At 39.0% G+C, this 18,210-nt stretch overlaps 1 long non-coding RNA gene across 2 annotated transcripts; it reads right to left on the bottom strand.

The window, feature by feature from the left end:
* Positions 1-16,151: 16,151 nt before the first annotated feature.
* On the bottom strand, positions 16,152-17,980 carry LOC138116555 (uncharacterized). 2 transcript variants are annotated; one of them, XR_011154201.1, is made up of 3 exons: positions 17,839-17,980; positions 17,392-17,550; positions 16,152-17,312 (listed from the first exon to the last, which is right to left on the bottom strand). It is a non-coding gene; the product is annotated as an uncharacterized lncRNA (long non-coding RNA). The 2 variants fall into 2 exon arrangements; XR_011154202.1 differs by having other exon boundaries at positions 16,152-17,286.
* Between the last annotated feature and the right edge of the window lie 230 nt (positions 17,981-18,210).

Genomic DNA, 18,210 nt, shown 5'->3' with positions numbered 1-18,210 from the left:
CTCAAGTAACCTGACGTAGTGATTTTTCAGTAAGAAAGTAACTTGTAGCCAGCAGTTTTATTCAAGTTGACTTTCTTGAAAGAAGGCTGCTTGTGGCCATATCATTGGCATTAAGTCCCCTTGTCCCTGACCCAAAGCCTTTCTTAAAGCTAATCTTCAGAGAAACCCATGCTACATTTAACTTTGGTATCTCTCCTGTGGGTCTCAAATTTAACCAGACACGGCCGATCTGAATATTTCCTGCATGTTAAACAGACCATTGTAAGCCTTTTCCTCCAGGCTAGATTGTTATAAATGCTGTTTATGATCCTGCTATGACAACTGTGAAGGACATGGCAAAGAATTTATCACAGGATTATTCATCCGCCATCAGAATACCTAATAAGATTCTAAATGACCCAAGATGATAATAAGATCTAGCTTGTAGCAATAAGGTATTAATAAACTGGGTTTTTTTCAATAAGGAATTGTCCTGGCATCATTACCTTGACATATTTGTTTTCCTTCTATTTTGCTGGTAACGTAGCTCTGGTGCTTTATACAGCAAATTTATAAAACCCCATGATGTATGAAAAATACACCACATATGAAGTGGAACCCATAGGTTAAAGTCAAGAGTATTCTGTTTGCCTATGCCATAAAAGGACTAGATTTTTTTAAGTCATAGATCCTAATTTTTCCATGCTCTTTCACTTTGTATTTAAAAATTATATGTAGAAGAATACACATCCTACATACAAGGCCATAATTCAGATGAAGGGATTTTGTCAAAATCATAAACCCAGAAAGTGCAGGTCAGGTGATTAATGACTGGCACTGGAACCCTGAAGTCATCCTGAGCTGGAATTACACCTGAAATCCTTGTTTGCAATGTCTCAGACTTTAAAACCATTAGCTTCCCGGAGAAAAAAAAAAAGCTTATATAATGGCATAAAAAGCTGTCAGTTTCTGTTGCTGTGAAAATGACAGATGAAAAATACATAAATGTGCAACTGGTCTGATTAGACAAATAGTCTGGGATCTTCCTGAAGACTTGATGTCAGTACAACCTGTTCCTGTGCACAGCTGACCCTCTGCTCCCTGCACCCCTCCCAGTGCTGGGCTAGGGAACTTCCACCTTCAGTGGCCACCACCGGCCCCACAGGAAAGACTCTTAACGGGAAGAAAAGACCATCTCAACATGGAGTTTATGAGGAGGTAAGAGATGCCAAGTACAGGAAAGAGCAGATGTGTAAAACTGCTTATTAAAATTCATTAAACGTATTGAACTGGTGATAAAAGGCTACATTACTCCTTGAAAATGCAGAGGTGTTTTATCTTGTATAAATACAAGTCTGCACTGGGTGATCTCAAACTCTTACAGGTTGGTTCCCCTCCTGCATTTATAGTAAGGGGAAAGCATGAAACAGGTGGATTGTTTCGCTCAGAGCTCTGACCTGAGGCAGTGACAAAATAGTAATTCCTGGTCTCAGTCAGTTACTCTGCACATCAATCTACATCATGGCCAAAGTAATTTTCTTTAAAAAGCCAAAGATGGGTGTATATCTCATTATCACTTCAACTTTTATCAAAAGTTTATTCAAGCTGGAGAGAAGTGAGATTTGGTGCAGAACACCATAAACCCTAAGGCATAAAAGGGATTTGGATTACTTGAGCTCTTTGTTTTCTGTCATGTTCCTTGTTGGAGAATTGAGTGGTTGCATGTACAGTCAAGTGACCTGGTGACCTTGAAGGGCTGGTTGATGATAAAGGAAGCTAGCATGGGACCTAAAACACTTGTGCCCCTTTTCCTGTCCGAACTTCCTTTGGGAATGTTGGGAGATTGCTCTGCCTTGCTTCTTCATCTGAAGAAAGAAAATAAAAATATTTCCTACCGTAAGGGAAGGTTGTGAAGATAACTACCAAATATTACAGTAATGGAAGTGCTCAGACACTACTGGAATGGAAGACTTGTGAAAGTCGAACAAGGTCTCATTTCTGAAGCAGTAGTTGGTGCTGTGCATATTTGACCTTTCTGATGCAGCAAAAATAATCATTTGTGCACCTATTTCCCATATGTATAATGAAGATTATGTGTTTCTATGGGTGCTGTGGGTACAAAGGGAATATGCACTGAAGTGTGCAAGTGTGAAACTAAAGAATAGACCTGAACAGACAATTCTAATTGAAACAGGAGTGAGATCAAGGCTTCGATCCCATTTAATTGTTTTTTCTTCACTGACTTCTGATATTTTTAAGCCACTATTCACTGAAAGTTTCTGCTTTCTAACAACCCTCTTTATAGGGAATAAGCAGGTCATTAAAATAGTTGGGAAATAAGTAGCAAGATATGTTATGTGTTCCTGTCTGATGGAATTCAACTTGGGTGCATCTGGGGTGGTGTTAATGGTGCTAAAATAAACATGCTAGAAAGTTGTAGTCACATTCGTTGCTGGTGATAATTCCTTTACTTCACCAGACTTACCAATACACTTAAAAACACACATCTTCATAATTTTCCCATGATTTATATAAACTTTGTTAGTATTATAATAGGCAGAGATTGGCCAAATTTTATGGAGAAGGGACTTGTGTCAGCTCTGATGAGCCCTGGCAATAGGAAATTTAAAATTCCCTTTGCTTTGACAACTCTCTTATGTCACCCCTTCCAGCCTGATCTGTCCCTTTGCAACCACTGCTGATCTCTGTGTAAAAGGTGAGAACACTATGGGGAGAGAAGATGGAGTGAAGAACAGTAGAAGCTGTATAAAGGATGGCTGAGAGGAGAGGGTTAGAACAATATTATTGTCTATTAAGCTGAGATCAGAGTACTTGTTGTTTTGGGGATTGGAACTGCAGTGAATTGCTTGAGAAAGCTGTTATTTTCTAGTTGTTTTTTTTCTTCTGGTATGGATAATTTCTGGGAAAAGTTGAGCACTTACAATAGTACAATCTGGCAAAATACCTTCCTGGGTTTGGCACCTGCTTATTGGGCTCTCCTTCAGATACGTTTGGAAAAGGGGGTATTTTGTGAAAGCGTATCATGACAGTGCGGGGTGATCCTCAGTTTTCTAGGAAGCAGAATAGGTTTTCCCTTTCAGCTAAGAAATAATGTTCTGTGAAAGCTGTAGAGAGAGATAAAAGCAAACACTTCTAAGCAAGTGACCAGTTGTGAAGTTGGCTGGGATGAGCACCTGGCAGGAGCCAACAGCATTCTGTCAGTAATGCTGGGAACAACCTGGGAAACAAAGATCACAGCTTCCCTTGGCCTGTCCTTTCAGGAGATGTGTATGGCCTGTTTCTCCACCTACAGTTCCCATCTCCCAGTCTCCCAGAGGAAGCCTGCTGTTCCACTGAGCATTGTGTGGAGAGCAGAAACAGCTTTCCCAGTGCTGCAGCCACGGGGCTCAGGGGTTCCTTGCACAGCCCAGCCCAGAGCCAGGCCCTGCAGGCAGCAGCAGAGTCTGTGCAGGTGAGGGGCTGAGAGGCAAGAACCCAACCAGCAGTGTCTGAAATGGAGATAAAGAGCTGTAAATGTGGTAGGGGCAGGTCAAAAAGCAGCTGCCCTACCTTGTGCATCAATCTGTCATTGATAGCTTGAAGATTTTGTAGGATTGTGGTAAACCACAATTTTGTTGTCTGGGACAGAAATGTGTTCTAGTCCCCAGTGCCTTGTATTTTGGACTGTTTAGGCTGGTTCTCTGCTCCTGTATCTCCAAGGAGTCTTCAAATGTCTTTCTTAATTTTCTCTGTGTGTCTTGCTGTCAGCTATGCCAACACAATAGAGAAAGCAGGCAAAAAAAAGGAGAGAAGGCATGTTTTTTTTCTTTACGTTCTCAAAATAAATTAAGGAGAAATATTTATCTCTATAGTACTTCAGATCCACTGTATTGCTTCATCTGCTTTCTCTGATGTGTCCTATTTAGCTCTAGTAAGTCATAAGCATATTGAGGGCAAATAGTGGGTACAAATCTGGCAAAAAGCTAATGAGCTCTCCTGTGATTATCAGTAAGGACTATGACTCATTAAATCTAATTTCTTGAGAAAGTCCACACAAGTGGAAGAAATTAGCTGGAATAAAGGTCCAAAAACCTATTTCAATCAGATTTGATTGAATTGTCACAACAAATCTTGTCACAACAAAACAATCAATGAAAACAGAGGAACCTTCTAATGAGACCTTTTGAAATGGTTGCTGTTCAGAGAGAGGGGTCTGTTTCCCTTTTATTCATGATTCAGGTAAAATACCTGCCATTCTCCCAGACTAAACAGGTTGATGTATGCTGTGAGTTTTTCCAGTTTTCATTTTAGATGTGTGATTACAACTGATAAACAGGTGCTTGTGTGCAACGTGACTTTCATTCAAAACTATGCTTAAAAATTAACCTGGCTTGTCCTGTTTTGGGTCGGTTGCGATTGCCTCAATGCAGCGTTTTCTTCTTGGGATACACATCTTTGTGTGGTACATTTTTCATGCATTATTTAGAGAGGAAAAGCCTCTTCCCTTTTGCAGTGAAGAAGAAAGACTTCCATTGGTTTTAATGAGCTTTGGCTCACCCTCTGATACCGCAGCATTGCAAGAAGTTTTTGTTTTGACAGTTTTTATTTTTGTGTAGAGATGTGTGGGCACAATCTCCCGTTATGTTGCATGCTAACATTACGTGGATGTGACAGAGGAAGAGTTGGTGTGGTCTCATGGAGTGAAGAGTAGAGACCCATCACTGCCTGACAGGTGAGGAACATGGGCAGCTCTTTGCATTTGTAATTCAGAGTGTGATCTGAAGGCCCCAGTGACTGAGCTGACTTGCCTTCATAACTAAATTCTTGCTGTTGGGAAGGACCTCAAACTGATTGCAGCAAGCTCTGGTTTTGAACTGTTTAAATGATTGGCTTTCTGGGATGGTGTGATGATACAGCTGATCCTGCTGGCACTAAATTATCTTGGAACAGGGAGATTAAAGTAATATAATTATTTAACAAACAGAAATGTATAGTTTAGTTTGATCTCACAAGCTTGGATCGGAAATGAGCCAAGTTGAACATCTGGGGAATAAGAACACTGATGCCTTTCTGAACAGCTTTTAGGTATATAAAAGTGTTATTTGCTTAATTCAAATCCACTTCTTCTGGCATGAGAATGAGAAATACTGATGTTTTATCCAGACACAGTTTGAAGAACATGACATAAATGGCGGAGACATGCTCTTCATGCGGCACCTTAGCAACTCTATGTTAGGAGTTCCATTTTCTTATGTGTTTCCAGAGAGTTGAGTTTTTGTTGAAGGGTTGTTTCCCTGCACTGTAGCTGTTCCTAGTTCCATACAGTACATTACTTGTAATCTGTGGGATGTGTTATTCAGGAATTAAACAAAAACCCTGGAAAAATATGCTGCTGTTTATAACTTGAAAAAGCATTTATTAATGTGAAGATATAAGGTAGGATTTAGAGAGGAGCAGTTGTTTATGTGCTATGAATCACACTTTTCTGTTTGGGAAATGAAAATTATTTAGAGGTTCTGTGTATTTGTCAATGGAACTTGCTCCAGAACTGTTTTATAATGTCAAAAGAAATTCTGTGCTATGTGCAGTACAAAGATGGGAAAAATTATGAATTCTTACTATTCTGGGAAGCACAGCCAAAGAAACACAGGAGTTAGAGAAGTGTAAATGTTCTTCTGGTAATATAACCTGAAATGATGCTTCCCTATGTTAGTCAAAAATGCCATTTTTAACCCAATGTGGGGAAAGACTTTGGAACACCATCAGCAAGTAAGCTTCCTTATCTAGCACATGTGAAAGTCTGCAGCTTTACATGGCATTTTAAGTTAAAAATGAGTAAAGGATGGAAAAGTTAGAAGATTATCTTGAGGGTTTTTCTGTTTTGGTGGTAGGGCAGGTTTTTTTTTAGATTGGAAATTGAAGGTTAATGTCTGAAAGACTAAAATGATAAAACAATACAAAGAAATGTTTGGAAGGGCTTCAGAGTTATAATGCTGCAGCCTGAAGGAGGCTCTTTAAAACTCTGGTGTCCTCTTAACTATCTTGAATACATTCTGCACCTAACCTGGCATCCAGGACTGGGAGCACAGCTTTGCATAAGGATGTATGGGACATCTTATATACATCACACTGGAATTATGGCAAGGAGTGATGTTAAAATAAGTAAACAATAATTCCATGTTTTTTCTTAAAAGCCTATCCATATTTTAGCCTTATCTCTTTTGGGCTATGTAGGGGATCTTGATTTTTCTCTTTATTGGTATCTGACAATAATATTCAAAGATCTTACTGGTACTTGGGAAGTAATGTATAATATCATATTAGTGAACAAAAGGTTCTTGTGCTAATCCTCTGAAGGCCTCTGTTTTGGAGAAACGCTGTTGAGAGCTATATTAAAGGTTGAGGTTGATTGGTTGTGTGATGTGCATAACTCCATTTAATGTTAGCATCACATTGGAACCAGACCCCTCCAGGCTAATTCCCTTCCTCATTAGAAGCCAGTGAAATTCCTTCAGTATCAACTAACATGTTTAGATGTGTTTTGTTTTGCAGACACTCTATTTCTGTGTAAAGTGTAGAATTTTCAGAAAAGTCTGGAAAACAGTGGACTACAAGGGAACAGTCCAAAGGTGGCAGAAACATAGACCAATGTCAGCCATGTGCAAGCAGAATATTGGTAAAAGGCTGAAGAACATGTGATGAAGGGGAAGGGACTTTGATATATTAATAGCATTCAAGCATAATCAATTTATACACTATCTACAATTTACATAGACTTAGATAAGCCTGAAATCCATCAGATTACCCTGTCAAAAGAACACACTGGGTATTTGTTCCACCTAATCCTCACTGGTAGTCCAGACTCTTCAGAAGGGATAAATCAGGAGCAAAGTAACCACATCAGGTTACTCAACTACCACCTCAAAACTATTCTTAAGCTAGATATGGACATCTTGCCCATCAGTCAATCTGCCTGTCATTTTTTCCATCTCTCATTGTGCAAGAGGACTGACTTTTTGGCAAGGTGATAATAAAATTGTAACAAAGTCCAATTTTTCAAATCAAAAGCTAGAACTGTGCTTTGGGGCTACATTTTCTTTCTAAGAGTCTAATGAGGAGGGACAGGCAATTATTATTATTTATTTCACTAATTAGCTGGATAATTATTCACTGTAAAACTCCTCTGTGTTAGAAATATGTTCCTTGTACACTTTGTTTAACAGTTTCCTTTTTATCAGACTGAACCACTGTACGACATCTCTTATTACTGGGGCAATGGGGGGCACTTGAAAAAAAAGAGAAAAAATAGAGGGATAATTTTTGATCTACGGAGATAATGCAACAAGAAGCAACAGTCCATAAAAACATCTCCTTTCAGTCTCTGAAGACATAATGCTTTATGATAACCATAAAACATTTTAGTGCAAAATAAATTGCTGTCCTATTCAAATCCTTAAGTGTACTACAGTGGATGTCACTGAAGACATACAGCTATTTTTTCCAATACTGAGATATATTTTATCATAATTTGTAGTGTAGGTGACAACCTTGCACACATGATTGCCTTTTCTTGCTTAGTTAGCTTGGCAAGGTCAGAGTCCTTTGGCCTTTTATGGATGTAGAACTATTAGGAAATAAACAGGATAACCAAGTAGCGTAAAGACAAAACTTGTTTCCTTGACTGGTTAGTAATATACCCCTGAAGATTTCATAGTATTCCGAGTATGTACTTACTGGAAATTATTTCTTTTTAAATGCCATAACAAATTCTTCTCACTTGTTAAAACACATGGGTGATTTTTCTCATCTTCTTTCTATCTTTCATTCTAATTTTTGTTTAGTTATGTTTTCTCTTTTCTCTTTTAGCTAATGAATGGCATATTGGTTTTGGAGCTGCTGTGAGGAGAATGAGGAGTGGCAACTAATGGAAAATACTGCAACTACAATTCAGCCCAGAAGTCAGGTAAGCACCAGGTAAGTACCTCAATTGCCTGATAGTTGATTTCTTCTGATGTCATTTCACATTGTGCCACTGGTGAGGTTCTTGAAACACGTATTCTCAAGCAGCTTCTAGAATTTCATGTTCACTTTTTTGCATCAAAGCAACAGAGAAGAGAGTTTATTCTAAAGTATTTTTGTGTTACTTCTGCTGATGATTATGCCTATGTAGGACTGCATCGAAAGAATATAGGAAAATGCTAATAATGGTGACCTATTTAGCGAAATCATTTAGGAGATATGTCCCCACACCATAAAAGTATTTGCCTTGGCTGCTTTGTTTAAATCTGTTATAGTGTCATGGCTTTTTGAATGGAATGGGAAAAAAAATAAGTTGATAAAGTCTCTATGGAACATAGAAATGTGTAAGGCCTGGTTGGTGACATTTCTGTAAGTTCTATACAAGTGTGAAGGAAATAAATGTAAAATACGTTTTATATGTTTCCCTTTAAAATACACTGAAGTTTTTGAAATAGAAAATGGGTCACAACAAAACCTTACCCTCTCTCTTGAGTTGTTGGGATGAAATTGTGCCTCAAAGGAAACCAGTAGGGTCTTTAATATAACTTCAGCCATGAATGTGCATTTTTGTGTTGATTTGTGTGGTGATGATGTATTTAAAAATTTATTTTTTCCGCTGTAGTGTGGAAGAGCCTTTCTCCCATGGTCAGTGAACACAGGCTGCTAGCATTCAGTGTTTTACCAATATCCTGAAAGCATGTGTGTAAAATTTTCTGATATTTTGCTTCAAATGATTGTTCCCCCAGATGAAGGATCCAACTTGAAAATTTCAGAATTCCATAGGGATTTGAGGATTTGGAAGAATGATATTTGAATCTGTAGACCTGTGCATTTGAGTGAGTCTATTCCTGTGAGACTCTTGGCAGGACAAGAATTTCCATTGTTCCTTTCACTGTTGCTCCCAATCAGTCATATTCACTTAAAAATGGCTTATCAAAGGTTTTTAATTATTTTCTGTGTTACCAATATGGTGAAGGTGGTACATTTTAAATGCAGAGTTTAGCCAGTAATTTGATAAGAGGGGGTTATGAGCAACCTTTTGGACTCTCAACCACATATTACAGCATCTATCATGTATATATCCCTTATTAGACTACTTAGAAATGTGCAACTAATATAACATTACTTTATTGATGTCTACATAATATGATTGACAACTTATACCATGTAAGAAAATAGTTACCTAGGGAGATGGGGATATTGGGGCTTTCATTGTCTCTAAATGTTTTCCCATTGTTGTTCATTGCTTGTTGGCAGTTTATTTTAGATTTTGTAAATATAAAAGCAGCTGCAGTAGTAATGTTTAGCTTTTGGATTCAACAGACACATATATTTTAATCTAAATGACAATATTTAGCAACAAAACTGTTTCATTTAACTTCACTGCGTTTCTTAATCTGTGGGAACTATAATTTAAAAATAATGAATGCAACAGGGTGAATATATGGCTTCCATTAATTCCAAATACTGCTTATTTCCAGCACTTTTTAATTATTTGAATACAGTTCTCAATATATTTAACTGAAGTGGAAAAATCATTCAAACCTCAGACCATTTACGATTGCGGGTGTATCTGTAACTTTCCTTCCAAATTACTGAACTTCAGAGTAACATTTCATTTTGTTTTGAGTACCTATTTTTCCTTAGTATTAGAAAGTGCTACAATAGTTGAAAAAGTAGTTGTGAAAGATGCAGGTTTCATAGAAAAAGTAGTTGTGAAAGATGCAGGTTTCATAAACAATGAACATCAGAGGATGCAAATTAATAAACTGCAGGTTCTACAGGGAAATTTTGTTAAAGGACAGTAACTAAGAAAATTGAGAGTCTGTGCTGCATTTTGCATTCTCCTTCTGTCTTAAAACAGCACTTTCTTGAAGAAACAGAGATCCACAGGCTGTGGGGGTTCCTTGATTGCCCAGAACCATCAACTTTAATGTCTTTTTTGCACACCCTATCTGCAGGCACAGGAAGAGCTGTAAGGCTAGGTCTCACATTCTGTACGTTTTTGTTACCTGCTTTGTGGATCTGGCATGAAACTGTCTTCTCCTCATAGAATGGTGTTTTCTTCTGATGGCTGAGACTACACACTGAGTTTCTTCCTTGTTGTTAACATAATCATTTACAAAATTTCATACTAGCATGGACTGGAGACAGAAAGCATAAGCCTGTTTTTATCATGAGGCTTATAGTTGCTGGACACTGAAAAAGTGGGTAGCAAAAATGGTGTAATCTTTTCCATGTTTTCCTGACTGTACCCAAAACCTCTTAATAAGGAGCTGCGTGTGACTCAAAGCTGCATTGTGTGCTGGTGGCAGGACTCTGATGTGGTGTGTATTTTGGAGCAGTGTCTGCACTTTACCTGCCTTAAGGCTTAAAACTGAACATGAGGACTGACTGCAAGAAAACAGATGCATATATTAATATTTCTCTCTCTCTTTTTTTTTTTTTTTTTTAATGTATTCTTGTGCACTTTTTGGTGTTCAAATAGACCTGGGCCCTCATGAAGAACCAGTTCAGACATTACAACGTGTGGGTTAATAAGCATTTGAGCAAATAAACCCTACTTTTCTTGCTACTTAAACAGAAAAAAATGGAACAAAATTATCTAGTTGATTGCTATTGATTCTGGTCAGCAGCTGGGTTTGCAGCATGAATACAGGCTGTCCATTCATAGGCTATGATTCCTCAGTAGAAATCAAAATACCAATTTATAGTAAACTCCTATGGCGTCTATTGGTTTTTCATGAGACCAAAATTAATGAACTTTCTAAGAACTCTCAGGGCAGCCTGACACTGACTGGAGCAGGCACTTTGTATCTGTTCAGCCATCCATTTAGTCAGCTTGCTCACATTTTTGCTGCCACAGCTGCAGGTGGTGAGAGAAAACAAGCCTTGGGCCAAAGCTTCTTGCTTAGGGAACTGTGTTGTAGGGTTTTTTGCTACTCTGCCATCTGGACATATTTTGTCAGCAAGGGAAGGGTAATGAGAGCTGGGAAAAGAGAAGTTACCTGGTGGGTTTGTTTCAAGAGCTTTACCCTATAATTGACAGATCTTAACTGCTGAATTCCTTCATTGACTTCAAGGTTAGTTTTTCCATTTTTTTTTCAAGGTGCTGTACGCTCTGTCTTCTTTTGCACTGGCACGCACACTCTGGCTCTTCTCTCTTCATGTCTTGAGCTAACACACCAGCTCTTCTTATCTTTGTGCTGACTTCTCCATACCTGTGGTAGTTTGGGGTTCTTTTCCTCCTGTGTGTGCCAGATCATTAGTTTCCCTCTATTGAAGTCTTTCTGATATCAAATCCTGTTTTGCAAGGGCACTCAAAGTTAAACTCTCACAGGAACGCTACTCCAGGAGAAGAATGTGTTTGTGATTGAGCTTTTAAATTCCCTATTAGTTGGTATTTTATTCCAGAACTATGTCTTCCTGTAGTTGCAAGTCTGTGATTTATCTCTAAACAAGTGCCAGCTGCTGCTGTCAGTAGCGGACTGAGTGACCACCAGTGGATCAAGTACTAAAGTCTTTGCTCAGTTTCCATTCCAGATACTGTGAAAATTTCCCAGTTTGGAGTTTAAGCAGGCAAATAAACCATGAAGAATCTGGCTTGTGTACATAAAGAAACACTTCATGGTGGGGACTGGTTCATGCAGAGGATGTCTGACCAAAATGACTTCCGACAGGGAAAGAGTAAACACTAATTATTAACCTCTGGTGGGCCACAGCTTTTCCTTTTGTGATCCCCAGGCTGCACTACATGTAGCTGGTATGTAGGATACACGGTGTGGTTCTCTTTTCTGAGAGCTGGCAAGGCTTCTAGGATGAAAAGAAGAATGCAGTAGTTCATATAGTCATCATAGAATCACAGACTGGCCTGGGTTGGAAGGGACATAAAAGATCATCTAGGTCTACTCTCTGCCATGGGCAGGGACACCTTCCACTATCCCAGGTTGCTCCAAGCCCCATCCAACCTGGCCTGGAACACTTCCGGGGATGGGGCAGCCACAGCTTCTCTGGGCAACCTGTGCCAGGGCCTAACCACCCTCACAGGGAACAATTTCTTCCCAATATCTAATCTAAACCTGTGTCAATTTGAAGCCATTCCCACTTATCCTGTCACTCCATGCTCTTGTAAATAGTCTCTCTCCATCCTTCCTGTAGGTTCCCTGCAGGTACTGGAAGGCTGCAATCAGGCCACCCCAAAATGTGTAGCTGTGCTCAAAAGGTTCAGCCTGTGTTCAGTTAAAACAGCCAGGAGCTCCAGGGATTCACCCAGATTGTCTTAACTGGATACCCAGCAATCACTCCAGCTGGAGATTATATATGTGAAATTAGAGGCACTGGCATTGTCAAAAGCTTGTGTAGGTATAAGAATTGTTCATTTGTAGGAAATCCCCTTATTTGATAGAAGTTAGAGTTGCTAAAAACTGCAGGCCAGCTACTAAGATTTTGCCTTCAACATCTTCAGAAGGTTCCAGCCAATTTACAGGCAACTGCGTGGTTATTTGCAGGCTCAGGGCCTCAAAGCTGAGGAACCCAATAAATAAGAAATGTGTATAACTAAATATAGCGCCTCTACTTAATCATTTCATTCCCTTCCACCTGCTTCCAAAGAACAAAGTTTCAGGCAAAAATCCCTCATGTCAAGTTTCATATCTGTTGCCATATTTCTGAGTGAATTGCTGCTCCCCACTGCCCCTCCCAACAGGAGTTCACAGAAGTGCAGCAAGACCTTATTATTCTGTTTATGATAGGATGGTCTATTCCAGTACGATGCAATCCATAGTAAATCCATCTACAGAATTAATTCTGGGCTTGTGAGGAAGAGATGCAAGTAAAAGCTATAATGATTTACAGTTTGAAGATGCAGCTGATATGAAAATAAACATTGAATCAGTTTCTTCTATATGTCTTAGTTCCATTAGAATAATGGCAGTAGGTGACATTTTTCACATTTTAATTGGTGTTTTGCTGATTTTATCAGAATTTCTGCTGATCAAAGCAAATTGGCTATTTATTTATTTTGCAGTGATGCTAACTAATCAGTGGAAGTTTAATGTACTGTAATGAATTTTAAATATCCTCCTAGTCATTACAAGCGTGTGAATCTAGACTCTCTTTCTTGTAACAGTTTGAATAATTAATTACTTGAATAGCAAAAAAAGGTAACATTTAATATAATAACATTTTCTTTGAAATATTTCACTGCGTGTTTTATAGTAGCATCTCAAATTAGCAAAGGATAATTCTGACCAATGTATCACCCCTGCATGCACACAACTTACTTAACCTAATTCTGACTGCATTGGGTTAGACTGATAGTAAATACCTTAATTACTAGTTTATTTCAGTAGACTGTTAAATGATGGGTTTTACATTATTTATACTTCAATGTTTTTGTTTTAGTTGGTTTCTTTTATGTTATTTATCTATACAGGTTTTTAAAAAAGCAGTGACATGCTTCATGTCACAGTATTGTTTTCTACTGATCATGGCATGCCATAAATTGTCCTCATGAGTATAAAAGAGAAAGGGAAGTTTAAAAAAAAAAAAAAAGTAGTAGAAAAATTCATATATTTGGTTAAGTTCTGGATACAATTCTTCACATATCCTCTTGTCCAGGAAAGAACTTCAGTGTTTGTTCAAATGTTTAGGACTAGAGCATGTTCCCTAAATTAGAGTGTTAGTCTTTGAGGACTTAATGCCAAGTTGAAAAGAATTTGGTTTCAGTTTACGTACTTTCCTGCACATCTGTCATCAGATCCCGGGACACTTTTTGACACTACTAATATGGGCCCTGCCCGGCTCCGTGGGGTCCCGCGTGCACCCACAGAAGCACGGGTGGGTTCAGTGTTATAGTCGGTAGCAAAGAGTCCAGAAGGGCATTTGCGTGCGTTCTGCCAGGAGCATTTATTATTCCACACTCTCGAAGATTGCACAGGCAAATACCAACATGATCCCGAAAGTCAGTTTTACCCGGGGGCGGGGAAAAGGCGGGACTAGGGAACAGGGGCCAATGGGGAAGCTCTGGGGGAGGGATGAGGGGGTGGAGGCTGACAGCCAGCCGAGGAATTCAAAGTGAGACATATTAACAAAACAGAACAATGCATCTTGGGAGAAGCCTTTTGGGTCCCCGTAACGTGAAATGGTTCTTGTGGTACTGGGGGCTTGTCTTACTGAGAACTCTCTGTCCCTTGTAATGTATGTTCACCGGCCACCACAACTACATTGTGCATTTCCACGCTTTAGGAACTAGACTTCATTCCAATATATTGGCAACTGCATGTGAGATGTGAGAGGAGTGCCTGGGGTGTCAGGTGTTTGTATTTCTGGATTTTAGTTGAGGCAAGACAAACAAATAAGAGAACCCTCTTCATTCTTCCCATTGTGCTGAGAGTTAGTCAAGTTCTGCACACAAAAGAGGCATATGCAGTTCTCCGAATGCTGGGGTTTGGAAAGGACTTGATGTCATTTTAGCTTTAGTGCATATGTTCTTCCAGTATGCCCTTTTTCAGTGGGATGCATGGAATGACATGGATGAGTTCCTCAGCAGATGATACGGAGTTCATCCTTTAAACTCGGGAGAGGTGATATGTTGCGCCTGTGCAAGGAAAGCCAAGTGCAAACAGTCAGTCCAAGAAAAGCTGTTTTACATTGTCACTACAAGGCACTGTGAGGGGTCTTTAAGAGAGAACAAAATTTGGGTTATTGTAAAATGAGAGAATCAATAGGAGATTTGTGCTGTTCAAAAGAAATATTTTAGGTATGTTATTAAACACTCTTCAAAGCCATGGGAATCTTCCATCTAAATCACTAGATCAGATGTAGATCCTGCATATAGGGAGTAGAGGGATTTTTTCATATGTCTGTTTGGATCATTTTGAGTGTCCAAATAAGAGATTTTAACCTTCCTTGAGAACATCTAAATGTGAAACTGTAGACTGATTTCAAAGTGCAAAGTGTAAATACTTAAATTTCAGCTAAAGTAAAAATTCTCTGAAGGTTTATTTTATTTATTTTTTAAATTTTGGCCTCTTAGAAGTATGTGGAAGCAATTCATGAATTTTGAGGGATTTTTTTGCAATGATGTTTTAATAAACAGTAATGTTTTAATTAAAAAAAAAAAAATTATAAAGTAATGAGTTGACCACGATGTCAGTGATTAGATTCTGAACTTGCTTGTTAAAATTCATCTCGCACTGTCTATAACTGTAAAATATAGACAACTTAAAATGAAGAGTGAAATAGTGTTAATGTAACAGAAAACATCCAGACTCATCCAGAATTCATATCTTCCACTGAGACACTGTCGAGAGGGTCTACCTAATTCCAGTAATTTTTAGGTCTAGTTTGAGAAATAAATTTAGTTGGTCTTCAAATATTCTGGATTTGAATGAAATGACACAAATGGGAATTATAACATAAATATCAAATTAACTTACAGATAGTTCCTCTCTGACCATTTAAGATCATTAGACAGGCATGGCTGGTCTTTCGAGGAGCCTGGGAAGGGTTCTCCATGCACATCTGGAGTGTGCCCAGCCCCTGGCTGTGCAGTGACTGAGCATGAGGGATGCTGTGACTCTGGTGCCTGAGTCTGGTGTCTGAGGGGGACAGTGACAAGCTCCCCACAGAGTGGGATTGTTCTGGGCCACTTTGGATCTGAGGGACAAGGGGCTTTCCCGAACTTGCTATAACAATGGTAGAAAACCAGCAGAGCTTTTCCCATTATAAAAAATAATGGACAGATGAATATGTGTATGATGTTTTGATTATTATTTACTCCAGAATATGCTGAGTCTTACCTTTGCTGCCGCAGCAAGATCGATACGATACCCCCAAAATAATACTAATAAAAAGATTACTTGAGGGCGTTATACAAAAAGACTTACAAATTAAAGGAAAAACACTGATATATTGTGATTTTATTTGTTGTCTGTTGCTTCTTGTAGTGCATTTAACATGTAAAAAAGAGGTGCAATTTGTGGAATGAGACTGATTTTGTACCAAAATTTTTCCTTACTTATCAGTAACTATGCTGGAATTATCTGGTCTGTTGGGGTTTGGTAGCTTGAGGAATTAATGAATATTCATTCCTTTTCCCTGGGTACAAAGTAAAATAACTAGTAATTAGTATAATATTTAATACTCCTATTCAAAATAAATAAATCTTTTGTGAAAAAAAATCTAATTATTATAATGTAGCAACTTCTGCGTGTGTAACTGAAATTGGATATGCTGTTTTGAAAATGCTTTTAAGCCCTCATTTACATGTTTCCAGATCAGTTAATTATTCCCCTTGTATGCATAAAACAGAACTCTGGATTGTACTTGCATATATTATTCATTTTGCTATCTATCTTCTAAGTTTAGCTGATTCTAATATTTTAATTTTACATTATTATTATACCAGTGATATTTGTCTTCTGATATGAAAATTATTCTTGTCTGCACTTAGTTTTAGGCTCATTTTTAAATGAAGTGTCTTGCATGGTAGTAAGTGTGACTATTACAACTTGGATCTTGTGTTTTGCTTATCATTCTAAATTAGTCATGTTGTGTGTTTCTGAGGAAGGGGAGGGTCTCACATGGGGACCTTGGTTTTTGTCAGTGAGGTTATGAGCCAGAGAAAAATGTAACTGATAAAATGAAGGGCAGGAGCCTTGAAACTGATCACCACAGTCAGAACTTGGGAGTTGCTCTAATATGGTCTGATTCAAAGCTTGCTGGAATTTGCAGATGGATTCGTAGTCACTTTTAATGAGACTTTTCATGTTTATCTCAACATTAGTTGTTGAATTAATATTTCCCTGGTATCCATTTAGGTTGTCATTGCCACAGTCTGTAGATCAAGGCCATTCCTGGCTAGGAAAGTGTAAATGGGGAGATGTTTGACACCAGTGAGCCCCACCGGAGCTGTACAGTTCCCTTGTGGGTGCTGGTGTGTACAAACCAGCATGGCCTCACGTACACCACTACCACTGGGGCTGCCCTCTCTCCTTCAGAAAGATGTGAAGTGAGGCAATCTCTGGGTCAGTGTGCTTGCAAGTCCATGGGTGGCAGTCATACAGATACATAGCTTGGAAATCATTGTTGCCTTCAGAGCTAACAAATTAGTAAGTTCCTATTCCATTTAGTGTTGATTTCCTTCCCCCCAAGAAGGAAAACTCAAAGGTGCAGTACAGGCTGTCCCTGTGTGCCAAGGGATGAGCCCTGTGTGCTCTGACTGCTGCTGTGGAGCCTCTTGGTGTGGCAGATGGAAGCTGAGGATTCTGCCATCCACATCCCAACCTTGATGAGATAATAAACAGAAATAGCTTCTTACTAATTTTAATTTTTCCCTGATTTGTTTTATGTGTCTCTTGTATCTCAGAAAGAAACTTGAGCAAAACTTACCTTGTACACATTAAGGGTTTGGCTAACCCTGTCATGTCACGTACTTTCCTTTCTTTTTGGCGGAGCATTAGAATGTTCAGTGAGCTTTGGTTAGGTGGCAGGGCTTTGGCTAGAGCTGACAGCCACAGAGCATGAGAAACTGTGAGGTACTGAGTGTTCCTGTTGAATAGAAGTTTAAGGTTAAGGATGTCTGAAAGGATGACATAAAATATGTGCAGGATTCAGGAAGAACTGCTTAAAGCAGAGTGGTAAATTCCAGGGAGGAGTTCAGAAGCAAAGACAAGTAAGTAGCTGGTTTAAATTAGATTAAGATACCACAGCATTTTATGTACTGTACTAGTTTGAAAATAAACCAGTGAGAGGCACCAAGTCAGAATAACAATTTAATGGAAATTAAAGAAAAGGAAAAGAAAGTAAAAGAAAACACTGACAGAGCCAAGATACAACCTGAATCCCTATTAGGCAGGGTAGTGGTAGCAGTCTGGTGGAATGGTGGCTGCAATCCTCTGAAGTGGTGATCCTGTAGTAGAAGGGGTCTGCTCTTCCTCAGAAAGTCCAGCGATGGCTGTGTAGCTCCTGTCCTCTGGAAATCCAGTGGAGCCCGTCGCTTTGATGCTCAGAGTCCCAGTTATATCCATGATGGGATGCTTGGTTCCTCCCTCTGGGTGGAGCATCTCACAATGAGGTAATGAGTCATGAGGCCAGGTGTTGATTAGGCTCGTTAACAGAAGATAGTCCGGAGGGAGTTATCTCTGAGTCATGCAGCAGGACAATGATGGGCCATTAACAGCAAGATAGTCTGGGGGGAGGAGGCAAGGA

The sequence above is a fragment of the Aphelocoma coerulescens genome, chromosome 10 (genome assembly GCF_041296385.1).
Source record: "Aphelocoma coerulescens isolate FSJ_1873_10779 chromosome 10, UR_Acoe_1.0, whole genome shotgun sequence".
Taxonomy (NCBI): Eukaryota; Metazoa; Chordata; class Aves; order Passeriformes; family Corvidae; genus Aphelocoma; species Aphelocoma coerulescens.
Note: the sequence above shows the minus strand (reverse complement) of the source record. Positions and strands in the feature narration are given on the sequence as shown.